This window comes from Arachis stenosperma, chromosome 10 (assembly GCF_014773155.1).
Source record: "Arachis stenosperma cultivar V10309 chromosome 10, arast.V10309.gnm1.PFL2, whole genome shotgun sequence".
Taxonomy (NCBI): domain Eukaryota; kingdom Viridiplantae; phylum Streptophyta; class Magnoliopsida; order Fabales; family Fabaceae; genus Arachis; species Arachis stenosperma.
In genome coordinates this window covers 942,273-948,798 of record NC_080386.1, presented here as the reverse complement: position 1 = coordinate 948,798, position 6,526 = coordinate 942,273, and the positions used below count along the sequence as shown (strand labels likewise).

General features: G+C 36.8%; 1 pseudogene; it reads right to left on the bottom strand.

Moving 5' to 3' along the window:
* Positions 1-244: 244 nt before the first annotated feature.
* Positions 245-2,931, bottom strand: LOC130955365 (vacuolar protein sorting-associated protein 45 homolog; annotated as a pseudogene).
* Between the last annotated feature and the right edge of the window lie 3,595 nt (positions 2,932-6,526).

The window sequence follows — 6,526 nt, the reverse complement described above, 5'->3', positions numbered from 1 at the left end:
GCCGCTCCTAGATTTAGGGAGTATCACCTATGTAGGTCTTTTAAATCTTTACAGATGCTGTAGTATATATAAAGCAATCCCTATTTAGGAATTCTGTTTTGTATATTTTCCCTAGTTGAAGTGATAATTTTTTTTCTCGCATTGATTCGAAGACACTTTGTGAATGCATTCTGAAATTTACAGTTTTCTCCAACATATTGAAGTCCCCGATTGCAGAACGATGTACCGAGAACAGAATAAATTTTTACCCCATTAACAAATCAACTCTCTATGAAAACAATATAAAGCTTATTAAGGCAACGAACAGAATAATTACAAGATAAAATATCCTTTGAGATGAATGGTAGCACTGAAATGAGCAAACTACTATAGTTGAGTTTTCTAATTTATCATAACCACACAAAGAAACATGCATAAATATTCAGAGCTTAAGATAAATTAAAAAACATTGCACCGCCAGCACCGCTCAAAAAGAATATTCACCTTTTTTCATCTCCAAAGAGCCTTTTCTTTGAGTGAGAGAGAATACATTAGACCATCACCCAATAACTCTTGAAGTTTGAGAAAAAGCAAAGGAAATTTTGCTAATCGTTAATACATACCTCAAATGCAGCCCCTTGTCCTCCATTGCAAGCCAGTTCCTGTTCTGTTTGTGAAACTGTCATAAGTTTTTGCTGTTATACTATCTTGCTCATTTCTGTTACCAAAGTCACATGCTTTGACACATTCCCATGCATTTTTCTGTACTCAGGATAATTGTCAACAAATTTGGCCATGTCCTTTGACAAGAGTCAAATCATAAATCAATTAATTACATACTATGCTGCTAGGTATAAAATTGGGTGTAATAGCAGAAGGAATTTTATTATTCTAAAATGTGAGACAATTATAAGTACAAACCTATCGTTTGGATGTTCTGGTTGCTCTTTGACACTTGCTAAAATTCATCAACCATCCGCTTGATATTCATACCTATATCTCCAAAATTCTCATACATGTTGGCTTTGAAAAATGAATCTTGTTCCGACGACAACACAACCTCCTGCAACAGCAAATAGCACAATATTTCTTTCAATTTGTATAAAATCTAAACTCGAAGATATTGCTAACGTGATTAAACAGCATAAAAGTCTCTCTAACCTCCTGATCCTTTGAAAATTTATCAATGGATTTCAAGTCCACCTTGTTGTCTTGGATTCATATCAATTCATGAACCATAGCCTGGAAAGTATAAGGCCACAAACAAGAATTACTTTATGAATAAACAAACTATCAGATAGCTAAGCTGTAAGATTGTCAATAAGCACTGACTATAGCATTAATCCCATAGATACCTGATAGGTCCATTGATTGAGCAATGGGGTTACAGGATCATCTCTCCTGTCAAGCACCAACAACAGTGGTGAAACTTCTGTTCGCATAAAATAAAAAAGACCACTTTCTTCTTGGTACATCAGTTTCTGTTTGAAGCCCATTAATGTAAATTAGTTTTCACTACATATGCATGATAAATTATAACACATAGGGATACACATATTGCCAGATAAAACAACAATAAGATAGCTACATCTGTGGCAAAAGTATGCCTAGAGATATGCATGGTGAGTTCAGAAAAATGAAAATTATAAAGATTTAAAAGATAAAAGTTAACAATTAAAAAAGAAAAAAATAATAAAAACACATGCAAACGCACCTTAAAAACATGCAAAAGTTAAAATGCATAAGATTGTCTAACATAAACAAGAAAATAACAAATAATATATATTATCTACTGAGAAAAAGTGACTACATAATTATGTCAAAAATTCTACTCACATTTGCTTCGTGTGCTATTCTTTTGGCAATGTCAGACGTCCTTTGATATCTAATAACTGGTCTCCCGCCAAAAAGATAGCTGCTACACCATCAACAACCCGATCACAGAAGCGTTGCAGTGTTGAAGGATCCACCACAGCTGGGAGCATATAAATATAACTTGAAAGGATGTGCAAAGTGAAATGATAAGGATCAACTGCAACAAAGTTTGCATAGAACTCCTGAATGATCGTAACAAAAACTACATTAGAATTAAACTTCGCAATACAAATCCCAGCATTTGAGATCATATATTTACTGCAAAAAGAGATGGGGGGTTCAAGGGTTCCAGCACAAGAACGTGTGCAATCATCCATCATCATAAAACGGATAGATAGAAAAGTTCCCATGTTTACAGCGCAAGCAAAAGCAGTTACATGAACTTGCTAGACAGCTTCATGTTCATCTGAATCAGCAAGTATGTGAATCTGAGTGTCCTTCAATATGTTGGAGAAAACTGTAAATTTCAGAATGCATTCACAAAGTGTCTTCGAATCAATACGAGAAAAAAAATTATCACTTCAACTAGGGAAAATATACAAAACGGAATTCCTAAATAGGGATTGCTTTATATATACTACAGCATCTGTAAAGATTTAAAAGACCTACATAGGTGATACTCCCCAAATCTAGGAGCGGCGAGCTGGCGGCGCAAATGCTGGATGTTCTCCGTCGTAGGGCGAAGGAAGTAAACAGCCTTGAGATGCGACATAAGCTCCTTCGACTTAGTTATGGAATCCACCAAATCCACCAAGAACACTTCCTTCTGAAGAAGCTCTGACTGTGAATACACAACGCTCACAATACTCACCTACACCATCAATTTCACATTTCACATCCATGTTGTAGCTCAACACCATAACCAGCAACACATATGTACGAGTTTACAATCATATGGAAAAATGAACGCCAATATCATAATTGAAACAATGAATGAAGAATTATATCAGAGAAAATGAATTGATTTGTTGAGATCGTGGTGCGTACCATTTGAGAATCGAGGATTAGGACCTTCATGCCGGAGATGTCCTGCAGCATGCGGTTGACGTACTCACGTGCAGAGGACGTGAGCACCATTTTTTTGTAGTGGCGACTCGAATAATATGGATCGATCTAAGTCTCAGTTGAGAGATTATAATCGAAGATGATTAACACTGTTGAATTCGCCAAAGGGTTGCAAATCTGGTAGAGGGATTACAGAATTTCAGATCCACCACCACTAAGGACCGAAGACAACGAGTCTTAAGCCTTCGGTTCTAAACGCACCGTTTCAGGCATAGTTAATTGCCAAGTAATGCTGTTGATCCCAAATTTTCATTGCATTGGCAGCATTGCAACTAGTAACACTAACAACAACTCTTATGGTTAACTCAATAAATCTACAATTATGATTATTAATATTTTTATTTATAAAATAAATTACTAAAAATAATAATAGAAGATATACATTAAGAATAAAATCATTGATAACTGAGAGCTAGAGAGATTTTATAAATAAAATAATAATAAAATTTTGTCACCGTAAATGTAATAATAATAATAATAATAATAATAATAATAATAATAATAATAATAATAATAATAATAATAATAATAATAATAAATATTTATTTTAAAAGTAAAAAATGATTTTAAAAAATAACTACAATGTTTTTTAAAATTGTAAAATTTAATATAGTTTATATCTTATTAAATATTCTAATTCTTTTATTTTTTATAATATATTTTAATCTACCAAATTAATAATTAATTGGGCAATTGACTTGATTAAAATAAAACAGGGAAAGCTTTACGTATATACAACAATTGAATCTTCCTTACGTGCATGTCCTGATTGCATTTATATGTAAATTATGGTGGGTAACCACAGTTTTAAATTTACATATAAACCGTTGTAGGCTGGCACGGTTTACTTGCATGAAACAATGAAGGTAAACCGCTATAGTCTAGCACGGATTACACTTGAATTTTGGCGGTAGAAACCGTGGCTGGTCACCACGGTTTATGAAGAAACCTTGTGCGCATAAAATCCTGTTGGCTACCACGGTTTATGCATGAAGTAGTACAAATTCATTAGCCGTTGTAAGTCATCACGGATCACTTTTGTGGGAAAGCAAAACTTTTTAGGGTGGGTGGTTGAGAGAGAATCCAGGGAGCTTTGGAGGTTTAGGGGGAGGCTTTGAGTTTTTCAACCAGTTGGGTGGTGGAGTTATGGAAGACGAAGCTCGCCTGTACCGATTAAATGGCGTTGCGCACGTGGCTGGATACATCGACGAAGAGGTTAGTTATACAAGCTTATTATTATTATTCTTATTATTATTATTATTCTCATTGTTATTATTATTATTATTATTATTATTATTATTGTGAGTTGTTAGTATAATTATTATTATTATTATTATTATTATTATTATTATTATTAGTAAGAGTTGTTAGTATTATTATTCTTGTTGGTATTGTTATTATTGTTAATTTTTTTATTATTAGGATTAGTGTTATTATTATTCATATTAATGTTATTCTTATCCTTGTTAGTAACTATTGTTATTGTCGTTATTATTATTGCCATTGTTTTGTTATTTTGATCACTATTATTAGTAAAAATAGAAAACCAATGTGGGTGTATAATAAGTTTTTTAAATTATATATGTTGTTATTAGTATTGGTCGTATGTTAAGGATTTTCTTACCCACATTTTGTAATCTACTAGGGTTATTAGCGGTGTCAGGAGATAACAGAATATGCCTTTACACGACCGGATTATACCGTATCTGGAGACCGCTGGCTTGTATCACCTCGCTAGGCTGAACAGTCAGTGGTTCTGGGTTGATGAGCCTCTACTTAACGCATTCTTTGAGAGGTGGCGTCCTGAAACCCACACCTTTCACATGCCATTTGGGGAGTGCACCATCACTTTGCAAGATGTGGCATATCAGCTGGGTTTGCCCATCGATGGAGAGGCCGTTAGTGGGTGCCTGACTGACTTTGAGAATCTGACGGAGAACAAAAGACCCGCATGGGTGTGGTTTCGTGAGTTATTTGGCGAGTTACCACCGCAGAATAAAGTTAAACAGATGACGGTATGCTACACATGGTTCCATGAGAGGTTTCGGGTTCTCCCAGTAGACGCGAGTGAAGAGACCGTGCGTATATACGCGCGTGCTTATATTCTGATGTTGTTGTCCTCTCAGCTGTTTGCAGACAAGAATGCAAACTGGGTTCACCTTCGCTGGTTACCTTATTTGGCATCGATGGACGACTTTGGTAGATATAGCTGGGGTTCGGCGGCACTGGCCTGGTTGTATAGATGTCTTTGTCGTAGGACAAATGGTGCACGAAGTTGCAATCACACTTTTGCAACTCCGCACAACTAACCAGCAAGTGCACTGGGTCGTCCAAGTAATACCTTGCGTGAGCAAGGGTCGATCCCACGGAGATTGTCGGCTTGAAGCAAGCTATGGTTATCTTGTAAATCTTAGTCAGGATATCAGAAATTATCAGGATTGATTGTAAAAAGCAAAAGAACATGAAATAAGTACTTGTTATGCAGTAATGGAGAATAGGTTGGGGTTTTGGAGATGCTCCATCTTCTGAATCTCTGCTTTCCTACTGTCTTCTTCATCAAACACGCAAGGCTCCTTCCATGGCAAGCTGTATGTAGGGTTTCACCGTTGTCAGTGGCTACCTCCCATCCTCTCAGTGAAAACGTTCCTATGCTCTGTCACAGCATGGCTAATCATTTGTCGGTTCTCGGTCAGGCCGGAATAGAATCCATTGATTCTTTTGCGTCTGTCACTAACGCCCCGCCTGCTAGGAGTTTGAAGCACGTCACAGTCATTCAATCATTGAATCCTACTCAGAATACCACAGACAAGGTTTAGACCTTCCGGATTCTCTTGAATGCCGCCATCAGTTCTAGCTTATACCACGAAGATTCTGGTTAAGGAATCCAAGAGATATCTACTCAATCTAAGGTAGAACGGAGGTGGTTGTCAGACACACGTTCATAGTTGAGAATATGATGAGTGTCACGGATCATCACATTCATCCGGGTTAAGAACAAGTGATATCTTAGAATGGAAGCAAGCATGATTGAATAAGAAACAGTAGTAATTGCATTAATCCATCAAGACACAGCAGAGCTCCTCACCCCCAACCATGGGGTTTAGAGACTCATGCCGTGGAAGGTACACAAAGAAACGTGTAAAGTGTCATGAGGTACAGATACAATGTCAAAAGATCCTATTAATAGTAAACTAGTAACCTAAGGTTTACAGAAATGAGTAAATGACAGAAAAATCTACTTCCGGGCCCACTTGGTGTGTGCTTGGGCTGAGCATTGAAGCTTTCAAGTGTAGAGACCTTTTCTGGAGTTAAACGCCAGCTTTCATGCCAGTTTGGGCGTTTAACTCCAAGTTTTATGCCAGTTCCAGCGTTAAACGCTGGAATTTCTGAGGCTGATTTGCCACGCCGGTTTGGGCCATCAAATCTTGGGCAAAGTATGGACTATTATATATTGCTGGAAAGCCCAGGATGTCTACTTTCCAACGCCGTTGAGAGCGCGCCAATTGGGCTTCTGTAGCTCCAGAAAATCCACTTCGAGTGCAGGGAGGTCAGAATCCAACAGCATCTGCAGTCCTTTTCAGTCTCTGAATCAGATTTTTGCTCAGGA